Below are 17412 nucleotides of genomic sequence, written 5' to 3'. Positions count from 1 at the left end.
CTAGATATAATTTGCAATATTCTCAGAAGTGGAGAACATTCCATTAAGCATCAAAGGAGTAGACAAGCATAAAAGGAATGGAGCAAACCATGAAGGAAAAATCTGACACATCTGGCTGCACAAAAATTTTACTCCTCTATATTTCTCAGTCCTCTTTGCTGGCTCCTCCTCAGTCATCGGTGCAAGGGAGAGGGAGGGACACACAGAGAAGGATGGAAGAACGCTCAAAACGCCTGCCACTTACACACTCAGAACAGTTAAAATACTGGAAACAGGAACTTAAAACCTTCACCTCATCTACATTGTAAGACCTACATTTTAAGTCCATATTACTATTACTATTATTCCATATAGATATTCATAAACACCGTAAGTACCAACAGGAAGAGAGAAAGAAAGAAAAAGAGAGGAGGGAGGGAGGAAGGAAGGGCAGGCAGAGAAAGACATCTAAACCGCACTGGCTTAAGAAGGGTGAAGTGTGGACCGTAATAGGGAGGAAGGATAAGATTCAGAGTTTCTGCCTAAGAAGGATGTTGTGATTTAATTTTAAAGGCTGCAGAATTTGAACACGGCAAGAATGAAACGCCAGTATGTCAGAAGTGGGATTTGAACCCACGCCTCCACCCGGAGACCTGAACCCCCAAGCTCAGGAAGCAGAGAATGGAGTCTGGTGCCTTAGACCACTCGGCCATCCTGACACACCTGTGAGCGCCTGACTCCGTCCAGAATACCTGCGGGGGCAGTGCGAGCTCTGAACTGGGGTTTGCGGAGCGCAGGGGCGCAGGGGGCGAGTTCGCCCGAAGCCAGAGGCTGACCCTGTGGCACGGGGTTGAGGCGCGCAGAGAGCGGGGACCCAGAGCTGCGCCCGCCCCAGCCGGTGGGCATTGGGAAATCGCAGACTCTAGATGTGGGGGTGTCCCAGGCTCACTCCCAGACAAATTCCTCCTCCCCACCTCTTCGGCACCTAGCCAAAGATCATCTCACCTGGTGTCAGCTTTAAAAATCATTCTTACCCTGATGACTCCCAATGTCTGCCCACGGTGCCGCCCTTTCCTCTGAACCGTAAACCCACGCGTCCAACAGCTTTGGAGGAACCACTCAAACATAGCGTGCCTAAAAGGGAACTCCCGAGTGTCCCCCTCAAACCAGTTGTCCCCACAGTTGCGCCCATGCTGCAAATCACTTCTAGTTGCTCAGGTCAAAAAACTCAGATGTCGTTTGAGACTCTTCGCCCTCATACACCGGACTGGATCTTTCAGCAAGATCTACTGACTCAGTCTCTAAAATATATCCACAAATGATTTCTCACCACCCCTCCTGTTATCATCCCAGTCCAAACAAATTACCTTTGTGTCCTACCTGGAAGGTTATAATTGCTTCTGAACTACTTCCTCTGTTTTAGCCTTTGTCTTCTCACACTTTTCCCGCACAACAGCCAGAGCAATGGTCCCTTTAAACCTTAGGGCTACATTTCGTCACCCTTCTGCTCAAAATTTCAAAGGGCTTCACATCTCACTCAGAGCAAAGGCAGGGAGGGGCAGGGAAGACCCTGCACGGCCTGCTCCTACCTCCTGCCTTTGTGATCTCATTGCCGATTGCTCTCCTTCCTGCCGACTGGGCTCAGCCACACTGGTGGCTCTTATTTTGAAGACGCAAGTACTCTCTGCCTCAGGGCATTTGCATATGCTATTCGGGTCTCCTGGAAAGCTCTGCTCTTAGATATCTAATTAGGAGTGCTCTCTCTTCCCTCTGCTCAAATGTCACCTCCTCAGAGAGGTCTATAGCCTATCAACCCCTGGGATCCTGTATTGCTCTGCTCTGCTTTATTTTCCTCTAAAGTACTTATCACCATCAGATATATTATGTAGTTACTTACTTACTTTTAAAATTTGGTTATTGATGACCTTTGCACATCAGAATGTTTTTTTGCCCCATGAAGGCAGGAACTTGGTCTTTTCTTACTGTTCTATTCCACCACCTACAATAGTGCCTTGCTACACAGTTGGTGTTTGTTTAATGAGTACATTTGTATTTCTTCCCTTGTGAATTGCTCCGACCTTTGAATCCTTTTTCTTTCAAGTTTTTAGTGCTTCTCTTATTGGTTTAAAAGATGGATTTATATTTTGGACACATTTACTCTTTGTTGGAGTCATTGTCTCTTCATTTTGATTTGCGTTGACATTTTATGTACAATATCCTCTGAAACATAAAAATATTTAAATTTTACATTGTCACGTGTGTCCATTTTTCTGTTCCATAGTTTATTCCACTGCTTTTATGCCATGCAAAGTCCTTTGTGCATTTCAAATTTAATAAAAATAATCGCACACATTTCCTTGTGGAGTGTTTTTAAAATGTTGACCTTTTCACTCTACCTGGTAGGATCTCCTTTGCTATATGTTGTGACTGACAAGACTGAGGTATGTGAGAATTGACCAGAGCAGGATGAGGAACTCAGAGCTTCTAGAACACATGGTTGGTTGTGAAATTACAGTGAGCTTGTATTTGGAGGTTTTCCTCATCATGGACAAAGCAGAAGGTGTCCCCATCCGGGCTACTGAAATTTTCTCTCTCTCAGCTGATCCTGGAAAAGCCGTGAAGGTCCTGTTGAAAGACTGATCGCGTCCCACCGGTCACTTCTCACCAGGGATCTGAACAGTCCTGCAGAAGTCCTCTTCAGCAACCCAGTTCCTTCCTTTTTCAAGGGGCAGGGCAATACTGTTTGACGGCATATACAGATGGGCAACAAGAATCACATACAAACAGTTCTAACAGAGTGGTTAAAGGGGCTATGCTTTCAATTCCATTCCCAGGTCTAATTGAGGCTCTGGCTTCAAAAGAAAGAAATATCGGTCTTTCCTGTTCTCATTCAGTTCTGAGCTCCTGCCACTAAACGAGCATGCTCTGGCTTCACACCACCAGATCCACAGCTTACTCTGGACAGTGGCTCTTAACTCACACGGCACTCAGTCTAGCAGGCAATTTTGCGTCCCATCAGATTCTCTCTTCTGTACTGTTGTCTCATTGTTCTGTACCTGCATGTTTTATTTCCCCAAAGAGAAACAAAGTGTGTTTTTTTTCCAATCTAACGCACACGGCTTTTGGAAAACATCAAAAAGCATTACATCTGGCTTCATTTGAGCTAAGGTTTCATGCAGCGCATGTGGCAAAGGGACAAAAACTGGTAGTAACTGCCAGCCAGAAGGTTCTCCGTGTGTCGCTTTTGATTACAAAGATCTCTGATCATACATCAGCCATTTTAATCATAAGATCACATAAAATCACTGACCCTCCAAAAAGTGTTGGGTGACAACACGTAGCATAGGTAAAAAGCAAATAATTTTATACTTAATATTCTATTTTACAACTTCTTAAGGCAAACCAACAAAATAATGATTTAGTGTTTCCCCAAAACTTTACACTGTATGTGGCTAAGTCACCTTGCATCTGTGTATAAACTCTTTTTAGATTTTGTTCAAGTGTTTTAAAAAATTAAATTCTAATTTAGTTCAGATTGCAAGTAATTCCCAGACTTTTCAAAATATACAGCCTACATAGAGGGCAAGCTGTGAACTCACAGGGGGTCTGCTGGATGTCATAATGGATTTGTACGTAAATGAAAATTAATCAGCAAGTGAGCAATAGCTGCAAAGGATAAACATCTAAGGTTAAATGAAAGTAGGAGAATTATTTCACTCAGATTAGAAATAAAGAACAGTTTTGGGAGAGTCATGAAGAGAAATGACCATATATATATATATATATATATATATATATTTTTTTTTTTTTTTTTTTTTTTGCCTTACTGATTGGGTAGAGAAAAAGACACAGGAATCCTGAGGGCTCATTTGCTCTCAAGAGGAGGGCAGGATATGAAGCCATTCCTGGAATCAACAAAAATGGTGGAAGAGGAAGGAAGATGGAGGAAAAGCCTAGGAACTTCTTGAGGGTTCAGGATGAATCGAAAGGGTCTACTTCTTGCGAGACCACAAAAAGCAAGACTAGATTAAGTTGTGAATCCAAAATAAGGGTTGAAGACTGAGATACTTAAAGGTACTTTGGTAGAGAAGGGCAAGAAACAAACATTTTGAGTTCCCAGTAAGAGCTAGGAACATCCATGGTCTTAGGATGCCAACTCTCTCCTCCACTATGTAAGAGGCAGGGAGAAGAGACAGGGCTAGGGCTGCCCCTTTCTAGTCATGGACCTTTCAGATTTCGTTTCTCTAAGCATTGGTTTCATGTCACTTACTTTTTTTTTTTAAGATCTATATTTATTTCAGAGTGAGGAGGGAGAGGGAGAGAGAGAATGTCATGCAGACTCCCCACTGAGCATGGAGCTCAATCTTACAACCCTGAGATCATGACCTGAGCCGAGATCAAAAGCCGGATGCTCAACCGACTGAGCCACCCAGGAGCCCCATTTCCTTGTGTTTCCTTAATTACTCCCCTAAATTGTAAATTGCAGATATAATTGTGTGTTTACCTTAGTTACCGTTTACCCTTAGCGATATTGTCAAGTTCAATGTTGTACACTAAAGGGATAACTAATATTAGTTACGCTGATATTTGATCCAGTTACAGGGCTTTATAGGAACACTGGTTAAGCTGACCACAAGTTCATCACCCAGATGACATTGATCCTGCTGGGGCAGCTAATTTAAATTACAGGAACAGGCACCCAGGAGGATGAAAGCAGCTGCTGGGTTGTGAGCCTTGAAAAGTCAAATCTATAAAGTGACAGCAATGGTCCGTAGCCTGTGATGCTTAATACAGGCAGGGAGTGTGAAAGTGATCTGTGATTAGAAGAATGTGAGCATAGCCACATAAAACACCTTTATGTGCTCGTTTGTATCAGTGCCATGCAAGCCAATTAAGGAATTTTTCCCCACCAAGAAAAATGGATAATTGTAGGAGGGGATATTTACATTGGGAATTTTTTTTTTTTTAAAGATTTTATTTATTTATTTGAGAGACAGAGAATGAGAGACAGAGAGCATGAGAGGGAGGAGGGTCAGAGGGAGAAGCAGACTCCCCGCTGAGCAGGGAGCCCAACGTGGGACTCGATCCCGGGACTCCAGGATCATGACCTGAGCCGAAGGCAGTCGCTTACCCAACTGAGCCACCCAGGCGCCCCTACATTGGGAATTTTTGTATTGAAAAAGGCTTCACCAAAAATTATTTAGAAACCATGATAGAATATTTCACATAGGATTTGAATAGGTAAAGCGCAGTGCACCTGCACTGAGTTGGCGGTTTGTAGCTTTGTGCCCAGAGGGAGAACTCCAAAAGGGAGACAGAACTGACAAGCAGCAACACAACTCACTACTCACACTGAGTCAGGCGGTCTTTTCTGATATTTAAGCAGTTATGAAGACACCTGTCAATTTAGGCACTGGAAAAAGTGGAAAACAAAGCAGAGGATCAATTCTTCCCTTATCCACAAGTCCATCAGAGATAGGTCATTCTCTCCCCATGCAGTTGAAACAACTCACCTTAGAGCAGAGATAAAACATACGTAAAGCTTTGCCAAAAAATATCACATTTTCTTTCAGACAAATTATGAAAAAGGGATGCACGTGAATTAGGGTGTCTGTAATCAGGGCTTTTGCTGCTTTGGACACAACTTGGTCTTGATACAAAATCTTCGTAGCTACGCAAAGCACTTTATGCACATAGAAGAGTCAAAGTTACCATGGAAACTATGGTTTTAGAAATTCCTGGGTTTTTTTTTCTTACAATTAAAAAAAATCTCTTTATGGTTGTATTTTTTAATTGAATGGTTTGTTAGCTTTTTAATCTCTGAACCATATTTTCCTCATCTTCTGAAGAAAGCACTTCAACTATGGAAACAATTCAAGGTCTTCGTGGATGGAGCCACCTGCTGAGTATTCTGATGAAACCTACACAGAAAAGCCAGCGTGGAATTATAGATACACAAATCACCACTTTCCATTAGATGCTACATTTGCAGATAACAACATTTCAATAAAAATACAACCTATTATTTCCAATACAGAATGAATTACCCCTTTTTTATACTTTTTTTTTATTATGTTATGTTAATCACAAAACATTACATCATTAGTTTTTGATGTAGTGTTCCATGATTCATTGTTTGTGCATAACACCCAGTGCTCCATTCAGTACGTGCCCTCTTTAATACCCATCACCAGGCTAACCTGTCCCCCCACCCCCCCTAAAACCCTGTTTGTTTCTCAGAGTCCACAGTCTCTCATGGTTCGTCTCCGCCTCTGATTCCCCCCCTTCATTTTTCCCTTCCTACTATCTTCTTCTTCTTTTTTTTTTAAATTTTTTTAAAAGATTTTATTTATTTATTTGAGAGAGAGAGAATGAGAGACAGAGAGCATGAGAGGAAGGAGGGTGAGAGGGAGAAGCAGACTCCCTGCCAAGCAGAGAGCCCGATGTGGGACTCGATCCAGGGACCCCAGGATCATGACCTGAGCCGAAGGCAGTTGCTTAACCAACTGAGCCACCCAGGCGCCCCTCTTCTTCTTTTTTTTAACGTATAATGTATTATTTGTTTCAGAGGTACAGATCTGTGATTCAACAGTCTCACACAATTCACAGTGCTCACCATAGTACATACCCTCCCCAATGTCCATCACCCAGCCACCCCATCCCTCCCACCCCCCACCACTCCAGCAACCCTCAGTTTGTTTCCTGAGATTAAGAATTCCTCACTCCTTTTGAAAACTAGTTTTATAACAGCAGTCTGGGCCAAGAAATTCCTAGCCAGTAAATTAGTGATTAAGTATTAAAATTCATTTCTATGAATAGTACTGCTTTTAAGAAACCTGAAATTTAACATACATTCCTTTTATAGGACCAGCAGAATAATTGCTATGTGTGCGATATGCCTATGGCTGAGATGGCTAAATGTCTATGAAGGACTCGTGTTTCTCTTCCATGATGCAGAGGTATTACAGGGAAGTGGCTTCCCAACTGGGGACTACATTTCCCAGGGACCCTTGTGTCTAGGTGAAGCCAGGAGACTAGTTCTCACCAATGGAAGTGATGTGTGACACTTTCAGAGCAAGGTGACTCAGTAAGGAGGGTGTGCTCTTTACCTTTTCTGAGAAGATTCTGAGACTTAAGGGCAGCGGTCAGCAAAATATAGGCGCTGGGCCAAATTTAGCCTGCCATTTGTTTTTATAAATAAAGTTTTATTGGAATGCAGTCATGCTTGGCTGTCTCTAGCTGCTTTCTGCGGTACAACCACAGAGTGGAGGAATTGCAAGTGACCATGTGGCCTACAAAGCCTAAAATATTTACTATCTGCCTTTTTACAGAAAAAGTTTACCAATTCTTGCCATAGGGGATATTGGAGACAGATTATGGAGGGAGTCTGGGTTCTTGATGAGGATCCTTCATGGGATTCTGTGATAATAAATATAAACTTATCTTTATAATACACCACTGATAATAATATGACACCACTATAATACACCAGCTCTTTTAGTTTTCTGGCTATTCCCTTTCACCATCAAATACGTAGTTTCCTCAATTTACTCTCCTACACCCGGAAAATTTTGGCATATGCTCAAACTCTCCTTGGTTTACCCATGATAGTAAGGCTGCTGGCAGGGCATCTGACTACATGACTATGTATGACTATAGCTCTGCATGTTGTATATGAGTTCTCCAGCCAGATGGGGTAGTCATGTTTCCTTTGTAATCAGCAGCCTGGCTCTATGCTCAGTGAGGGATGAGTGAACCTTGGCTTCCCCTGCAGATGGGGAGTTCCATCCAGAACGGGTATAAAGTGTTCTTTAGTGAAATCCCTCCAGATAAAAGTTCAACTCTTCCTGGATGGGAATGTCAACTCTGGCCACCCAAAGATGTTGAGAAAAAAGGAGAAAACCACACAGATTCTCTTTATGTGTTGGTTATCTGTTACTTCTGGTGTGTTTTCTCTCCCAGTGTAGGAGTTGGTCTTGTAGCATGCAGTTAAAATAATGCTTTAAAAATCCATAAAGCAGGGCACGTTGCTGGCTCAGTTGGTGGAGCATGCGGCTCTTGATCTTGGGATTGTGAGTTCAAGCCCCACACTGGGTGTAGAGAATGCTTAAAAAATAAAATCTTAAAAAAAATCCATAAAGCATTTCAGATTGAAATTCATATGCACTATAAACAGTTTGACTATAAACTCAAGGGGTTGAACTAGAAAACCTTCAAGTTCGTGGGTTTGTGACCAAGTTTATTGTTTTATTTTTATTTATTTTTATTTTTTATTTTTTTAAGATTTTATTTATTTATTTGACAGAGAGAGAGATAGCAAGAACAGGAACACAAGCAGGGGAATGGGAGAGGGAGAAGCAGGCTTCGTGCTGAGCAGGGAGCCCGATGTGGGACTCGATCCCAGGACCCTGGGATCATGACCTGAGCCGAAGGCAGACGCTTAACGACTGAGCCACCCAGGCGCCCTTATTTTTATTTTTAAAGATTTTATTTATTTATTTGAGAGAGAGTGAGTGAGAAAGAGAGAGCAGAGCAGGGGCAGGGTTAGAAGGAGAGGAAGCAGACTCCCCGCTGAGCAGGAAGCCCGATGTGGTGCTCTATCCCAGGATCCTGGGATCATGTCCCAAGCCAAAGGCAGACGCTTAACCAACTGAGCCACCCAGATGCCCACGGTTATTATTTTATTTTAAATACTAAAGTTAACATAGGAGGAATAGGCATTCAAATAAATAGTTTTTCAGTGTCAAGCATGGTTGGATTTGAGGAGAAAGGTTACATGAAGAATTGAGACCTAAATCATGGTGAAAGGGAAAGTATTTTTATTTATTATTGTTTTTCTTTTCTTAAATTTTAAGTAGGCTCCACAGCCAGTGTGGGGCTAGAACTCATGACCCAGAGATCTAGAGTCACTTGCTCCATTGACTGAGCCAGCCAGGCACCCCAAGGGAAAGTATTTTAAAATATATATGGGCATGACTTACTTGAGATAACTTTGAGAGAATCAGTTTAAAATGTCTACATAGCGTTTCTGGAAAATCATGCGTTTTGATTTAAAATTTTAAAAATTGATGACCTAATGGTAATCATACAGAGCTTTGCTTTTATTAAATTATTATGATCCAATATTTGGGAAGATAGATGCCATCAATAGGAAGTACCCCAAACACTTCTTTTTTTCTTTGCAAGTTGGTTGAATATTCACTTGTTAATTTACTCATTTGTTTGTAACATTCATCCAACGAACATTCATTAAGTGCATATAAAGCATCCTCATTGCTTTGGGAGCTGAGTATTGCCTACCACAACCTGTGGGGCACATAGTTATAGAGAGAGTTAGCTCCAGAGCCAAGCTGCCTGAATTTGACTTTAGGTGCTTCCACTTACTAGCTGTGTACCTTGGGTAAGTCATTAAAGGTCATCATGCTCAGTATTTTCATCTGCAAAATGGAAGTTAATAACAGTACCTACATCATTGGGTCTTTGAGGAGATTAAATGAGATAATTTATGAAAAATTCCTGGAGCAGTGAAGGCAAATAGCAAGTAATAATGTACTTCTGCTGTAATACTTACCTATAAGATGGTTCAATTTAAACATATCACCAGAACTGAAAATAAAATATCACAAGCTATGTCCTGATGCCAGTTATTAGTGTCTACATATTATGTGGAAAACACATTTTGGATTTGCCAAATACTTCTCCTTGTCTCTATCCCAACATGACATAAAAATATCTTTGTCTCCTCTCACCAAGTAAACTAAGACAAAAGAGTTAGGACATAGGCATTTTCACTTCCTAATTTACTTGCTTATAGTTCAGAGAAGGGCAGTTCAGGTGGCCTGTTTTTTTAAATGGTGGTCTAAAATGGCTCAGCTCCGTTAGTCAGTAATAGGTCCATGCATGTGGTAACTATTTGGGGAAAAAACTCCAGGGAAGAGGGTACATGGATGAAATGGGTAGGACAGCCACTTTCCCACTACTCAGTCAGCAGAGCGACACTTCTAGAGGCCAAGATTTCCAGAGAGGGAGAGAGAATTCTCAAGCAGGCTCCCTGCAGAGCATGGAGCCTGATGTGGAGCTCCATCCCAGGACCCTGAGATCATGACCTGAGTTGAAATCAAGAGTTGGACACTCAACCGACTGAGCCACCCAGGCACCCCCAGAGGCCAAGATTTCTGCGTATAGTTTACTTCTACATATCCAGTCACCATTGCCACCTCATGGGGCCCTGAATTTCCTTTAACACCATCTTAATTAAGCTCACTATGCTCTGAGTCCAGCAACTTCATGGACCATTACTGCACCATTCCTAAGCCTGCCTGATATCAGTGTTCACAGGACCTGGATATGGAGGCATCCATCTCTTTAAGAAAGTTAGTTGTACTACCAGTGGAAATGTGATGTCTCCCTGGCCCCACTGCCAACCAGCAGTAGCACCAGTTTTAAGATTTAAGCCCATCTGAGTTTACATTTGTAGGTAAATGTGAAGATGTGTGGCATCTACATTTAAGGGGAATGCTCTAGTGTAATGAAAAGAAGACCAAACACAGTGATGTGCAATGGAATGTATGACCTTGTGAAAGCCATTTAACTTCTGTGTGTTATGCAAGATGAAATGAATATTGATGCCTAAAGGGCTGTTGTGAGGCCAAATGTGAAAGTTTTTGAAAAAGGAAAGAGCTATGCAAATATGACTATTAATATAACCTTCAAGGCAAAGATGAAAGTCTTCAAGGATGATTTAATTGACATTGACTAGAGAGTAATCTATTTCTTTACGCCTCCGTATACAACAGAAGGTGACTAGGAAGTTCACATTGGGTGGTTTACATAGCAACTTTCTAACCACTCTGACATGCAAATCATGTACCTTCTGCTACATTTGCATCTAGTTGACAGAAAGTGACAACTTGGCATAGTACAAACAGCCAGCACGCTATGACTAACGTTCTCCCCCACAATGACCAAGGGAAAAAAATCCACATGTTGTCCAAGCCACAACTGATTGGATCTCAGCCTGGGCAGAGCTGGGCTGGTTGTGCTGACAAAGCAGATGGTACCCTGATCATGTGCTATATATCAGGTTCAACTAAACAGAAAGTGTAGCTGTGAGAAACTCGAGAGCCAGAAAGGAATCAATTTGAAATATTGTGTAATAATTAGAAAGTGACAATGAGGCCCTTCTCTGGGGGCAGTGGGCCAGCAGAGCATACAGGGGACCACTTCTAACTAACCCTTTCTAATATTAGTGCTAGTTGGCTCAGAAATAGGGTGTATAGCTAAGCCAGACGAAAGCAAGGTAACTTTCTACGGTAGCAGCCTAGCATCTTCCTTAATGTTTTGAGTCTGAAGTTTTGAGAAGTCAATGTGAAGGCTTCCCATCAATTCAGTTGCTTATTTAGAATATTGCACTAAGGTACCCAGGTTGATGATTTCAATATTTGTGTTGAAAAGTAGTCCCTTTCATCTGTTTCAAGGCCTTATTACATCATTCCCTTAATCATGCTAAGAATTCCTCTACCACTGTGGATTTAGGCCACCAACAGCATCCAGGAAAAGCATGTGAGTATACTGTGTATTATCGAGCACTTCTGGAAGGCACCTAAAAGTTCATGACCTGCTGGAGTAGTCTGGAATTTCCTGGTGAGAAGGAAAGTGCACTGAATGGTTGACAGAAGGTGGTGGTCTGGATCCTGCCATATATTTTTTTAAAGATTTTATTTATTGATTTGAGAGAGAGAGAGTGTGTGAGAGAGAGCACAAGCAGTGGGGAGAGGGAGAAGCAGGCTCCCTGTTGAGTAGGGACCCCGACGTGGGGCTTGATCCCAGGACCCTGGGATCATGTGCTGAGATGAAGGCAGACACCCAACTGACTGAGCCACCCAGCTGCCCCCTGAGTGCCATATTTAAGAGGCACCTCCTACCTTCCAGGCACTGGGAAAGGCAGTGGGGATCTGAGATGAAGGCTGCCATGGATGAACTGAGTCTGGGAGGCATGGACAGGTATAGAACCTGACATCTTCAATGTGATAGACATGAAAGCATCAGAGCAACCCAAGGGCTCTGTAAGGAAGAAGATGATGAATTCTGCCTGTCCAGAGTTGGGTCCTGAAGGACAAGAGGGGTTTCATCAGATAGAGAAGAAGAAAAGGGGATTCCAGACATGAGCCAATGACATGTAAAGGCACACGGTGTGCTCGGGGGACCAGATGATATAGGTAGTGGGACCTCACTGAAGCCCAGATTTTCCACTGGTAAATTCTGATCTCACAAGCCTGTTTGAGAATCTAATAAGGTCATGTTTATTATGATAGCTCCTTTTTTGCTTTTCTCAAGTAGGATTTGGGGATCACCTGTGTTAGATTCATCTGGGGGTACCTACCAAAAATTCAGATTCAGATGATTTTTTAATAAGTACTCCAGGTACTAAAGATGGAGAATCATTGATCCTGTCTATAGGGATTCTGAGCAATTCAATCTGATTTCACAGACTCACTGTGTAGTTAAAAGACTAGGTCAGCATGTTTTCAAAGTTGGACTAGAGTAAAAGAGAATACAGAAAGATGTATGTATGCACGTATTGGGAAAAGGTATTCCCTTCAGTCCTTCTTCTTGATCTACCTAGAAATGCACTTGATACTTAAAAGAAGTCAGAACTGAGAACTTGCAAGAATATATATAGATATATTTAATGGTACACAGAATGCTATATGTATAGTATTTGACCAAGTCAGCATTTAATACCAAGCACTTCTAACTGCAAGGCAGCAAGAAATTTGAAAGCTCTCCATAATTTTACTTGAAATCATGTATTATTTTCTTCCAATGAACACTTTATGATTTAATATTATGGCTCTCTTTCTCTCTCTCTCTCTTTTTTTTTTTCTGCCAAAGACTTAGCATTGAAAACAACTGTGACTAGTATCTATAGGAAAATACTCGATTAAGTGGGCCCACATATCACTGTAATTGTTTTCTACTGGAAAGTTAGTAACCAAATAGAATGGGACATGATTCAACTGCCAAGCCTCAAGATTTACTATCATTAGAGCAGTTCAAGTTGAATGGGATTGTGGAAGCTTTCAAGACAATGGAGAAGAGAGAGTTTCAAGTCATGACCTCTGAGTTGGGGAAGGAGAAGTGTGCGGAAGGCCAGGAAGGAAGCTCCTGGAGAAGGAAGATGGCCGGCCAGAAGGGTGGGTAGGAATGAAAGGCAGAGAGAGAGAGAGAGAGAGCCAGTTGTATTGGAAAGGGTGTAGGGACTGGAACCAGACTTGTGTTCACATCCAGGCACCTTCATGTATCTGGCAAGGTACTTAGCTCTAGAGGCTTCAGATTTCTTCAGTAAAATGGGGATATTACTATCTATGTTGCAGGGCTGCTAGGTGGATTCAATCTCTGTCGCTATTGGACACTAAGTAAGGTGATAACTCTTAAAACTAGATACTGGTATATCCAACAGACACTTAAAAAAAAAAACAACCCTAGATTTTATTTTGAACCGTCAGAATAAATTTCAGCCAATGATTTGCTGCCGGAAGAGTCAAACTGAAACTTTGCTTGTCTAATGTCATCAGCAACACGTGCCTTAGAACAGTTGAAACTACTGAGAGGCAGGCTTACGAGAGCACACTTTCCGAAAGCAGTTTCTTGAGCAGCATTTAGTCTGCATTCTTCAAAGACAAGGTGATACAAAGAAGCTACTGGTTTTAGAAATACAGGGTTGGAAAGCAGGTTAGTGCCGAAATATTTTGATGCCTAAGAACCACCTGGAGAGGGATTCATAACACAAATTAGTATGCACATAAGATTGCTCAGCAGCTATTATCTTCTGTTGGATTATGCATGATTGAAAAAAGATAAACTGAAAGGGGGTGTGTGGAGAAATCGAATCAGCACAATCAGCCAAGCTCCTAGTCATAACCTTTAAAAAAAGGTAAATTGGAGGCCAGGGCTTTGTTTTCCAGCTAGGCATGGACTTGTGGACAACCACAGTTTCAGGAAATGTAAATAACATGAGTTCCAAAAGGCAATGGTAGACACCCACGACCTTTCTTTAAAAGGACAGTAGAATGTGAAGAATGTTCACATGGGGAATGAGAATATCCATGCGATGACTTAAAAGGAAAATAAATTGCAAATTTAATTTGCAAGTGGGCTTACAATCAGCAGATATTTGGCCTGACAGGTCCACGGTCCCTCAGCTCATGGAGTTCTGGAGAAGTCTGGGGAGAATGCTGTGAGGACGGAGAGCAGAGTAGCTTTGTGGTGCATGGGTTGTGGATTGTCTCTGGGCAGGCCCTTCTCAGGCTGAGCGATGTCCAAAGGGCCACCCCTTTCAGGAAGCACGAAGAGGGAGGATGCCCATGCATGTCATCGCCAACTCAAGATATCAGCCTCTGCCAGGAGATCTTGTCACTAGGTTCCAGGCAGCAAGGAGGGAAATCGAGAAGCAGGTCTGTGAGCAGGGAGTTAGCAGGGTCATACCCCTGAAAGCAGCCCAAGGTTTGCTCAGACACCTATTTCTCAGCAAGACCCACTCCAGCTCATTTTACCTCCTCTATGGCTTACACCAGACCTCACCCGCCTAATGGATTCAACTAGGCTAAGCTCGTGTGAATTCACTGTTACATTTAACAGTACTTAGTAATCATGCAAAAAATATGTTTCTTTTTTGGAATGGGCTTTTCACATATACTCCCTAATTCCCATTGCTTCTACTTTCTCCTGCAATCATATAAAACACATTTAGCCAATTCAGGGATGTTGGTGGGACTCAAATAAAAAAAAAAAATAGCAGCAGTAATCTTGTTTATTTTATTTATGTAGAGAAACTCAAATTATTCTTTTTAAACCAGATTGATTGTATAGAATTTTAAATCAAATGTCAAAATTCTGAAATCTGTGACCAGAGAAATAAAATCTCTCCAGTAAAAAAAACCTCTATGAGTCATTTTCTATTCTTTTGTTACTGCAGTAATTTTATTGAAAAAACAAAATGCAATGCTTTTCTGGAGACAAAAGCACAATCACTAGTTCTAACCTTTGTCAATGTAGCACAAAAGCAGACAGATTCCCACAAATGAAAAACTGAAAGTCATTGGTAACCAGGGAAACTCACAAAGAATGGTTGGGTGTTGCTGGAACTCTTTCAAAGAAAGGTAAGAAGGGGCAGGAGGAAGATAATACAACTATAGGTTAAATCCCACTGCAAGAAAAGATGTGCCCTGCCAAAGTATCTTGTAAATAACATCTCTATTTGCACTTTGCTGATTCCCTGTAACAAAATTCCCTGCTACAAACAATTCAACATAGGGAATACCTATTTTTGACCTTAGCTCCTAGCAGCACTGTGTTTTATAATAAAACCCATTTAATGTTTCATTTTGTCTGTGGCCTTTCAGGTATCCCCAATTTTGCCCTCAAGGGCCTTTGTCCCAAAGTTCTATTTCCTGCCAAGATATTTATTTCCTGCTGTGGTTGCCAAGTTATCATTCCTGGATATAACATTGTCAATTGCACCTATTCATGAGGCACACCAAATATCTGCCCACACAATCATCTCTCGATTTTTCCTCATCAAACACATTCACAGGATGCCAGCCACGCACCAAGAGGAAAGATAGAAGAAACAAGATATAGAACCCCAGGCCAAGGAATAGACGACCGCAGAGACAGAACAAACATATGGAATGAAAAAATAAAAGACACCCAACTGGAAATATAGCCAGAGAAAACATAAAACCTACTTTGCCAAAGCTAGCTAGCTACACAGCGCTGTATGCATGCGTCGGAGAAACGGAGCCAGACGGGGGGAGAGGAACAAGGGTTATCATCACTCAGGGCTGACTCCCTGTATTAGCTGTCATGGGGAGACATACAAGGAGGAAGGGATGGAAGGAACCATAGGAAGCTCCTGAGGTAGGGAATGCATCCGGTGTGAATGCTCATACGTAGAAGAGAACAATTCGTATTTGGTGTAACGGAGTGAGTGAGTGTGTGTGTGTGTGTGTATGTGCGCACGTAAGGTTTGTTTAGCTTGTACATGGAGTATAAGTACATGATAAAAAGGGGCTGGTGGAGAGATACCATCAATAAAACAAGAAGGCAACCTACTGAATGGGAGAAGATATTTGCAAATGACATATCTGATAAGGGGTTAACAACTAAAATATATAAAGAACTGATACAACTCAACACCAAAAATCAAATAATCCAGTTAAAAAAATGGGCAGAGGACTGAATAGACATTTTTCCAAAGAAGACATACGGATGGCTCACAGACATATGAAAAGATGCTCCACATTGCTAATCATCAGAGAAATGTAAATCAAAACCACAGTAAGATATCACCTCACACCAGTCAGAATGGCTAGGCTAAAAAAGACAAAATGCAAAAATATAAAGTGTGGGTGAGGGTGTAGAGAAAAAGGAACCCTCGTGCACTGTTGCTGGGAATGTAAATTGGTGCAGCTGCTGTGGAAAACAGTATGGAGGTTCCTAAAAAAATTAAAAATGGAAGTGCTTCACAATCCAGTAATTTCACTACTGGGTATTTACCCAAAGAAAATGAAAACACTAATTCAAAAAGATATATGCACCCCTATGTTTATTTACAGTAGCCAAGACATGGAAGCAACCTAAGTGTCCATCCATGGATGAATGGATGAATAAGATGTGATACACACACACACACGAATATTACTCAGCCATAAAAAGGATAAGATTTTGCCATCTGAGACAACATGGATGGACCCTGGTGGGTATTACGTTAAGTGAAGTAAGTCAGACAGAGAAAGACAAATACCATATGATTTCGCTTATACGTGGAATCTAAAAAACAAAACAAATGAATAAAGAAACAAACGAAAAGCAGGATCAGACCCATAAATACAGAGAACAAACTGGTGGTTGCCAGAGGGGAGGGGGATGGGAGGGTGGCCAAAATGGGTGCAGGGGGGAGGGAGATACAGGCTTCCAGTCATGGAATGAATCATTCACGGAGATGAAAGGTACAGCAGGAGTATAAGCAATGGTATCGTAATAGATTTGTTGAATCATTATGGTGTACACCTGAAATTAATTATTTGTCACCTATATTCAAATAAAAAAAAGAAAAAAGAAGAGGCTCGTGGGAGTAAAGCAACATGTGATTAGGAATCTGGAGTTTATAGAACTAGAACTGAAAGAGACTTTGAAAAAAAAAAATCACACTGCTCAGCCATTCATCTTCAGGCAGATGAATATCCAAGCTGTTGGGCACTTGGTTTCTTTTTATATATTCTGAAATGAGACTCTATGACCTTACTAATATTCTTATTACAACCATTTACTGAATGTTTTCTGGGTGCTGGATGCCTCACCTGGAAGGTTACAAGTATCATGTCTAATCCTCATGATAATCCTGCAAGATACACACGACTATCCTCATTT

General features: G+C 41.6%; 1 protein-coding gene and 1 non-coding gene across 2 annotated transcripts in view; both read right to left on the bottom strand.

Moving 5' to 3' along the window:
• The window catches only part of LHFPL3 (LHFPL tetraspan subfamily member 3), a 412245-nt gene that overhangs the window by 48761 nt on the left and 346072 nt on the right, over positions 1–17412 (bottom strand). The gene's annotated exons all lie outside the window — the stretch shown is intronic.
• TRNAW-CCA (transfer RNA tryptophan (anticodon CCA)) lies at positions 592–698 on the bottom strand. The gene is made up of 2 exons: positions 661–698; positions 592–637 (listed from the first exon to the last, which is right to left on the bottom strand). It is a non-coding gene; the product is annotated as a tRNA-Trp (tRNA).

The sequence above is a fragment of the Mirounga angustirostris genome, unplaced genomic scaffold (genome assembly GCF_029215605.1).
Source record: "Mirounga angustirostris isolate CCGP_5_RB_7025 unplaced genomic scaffold, mMirAng1.0.hap1 SCAF_12, whole genome shotgun sequence".
NCBI classification, from domain to species: domain Eukaryota; kingdom Metazoa; phylum Chordata; class Mammalia; order Carnivora; family Phocidae; genus Mirounga; species Mirounga angustirostris.
This window is presented reverse-complemented; position numbering and strand designations above follow the sequence as displayed.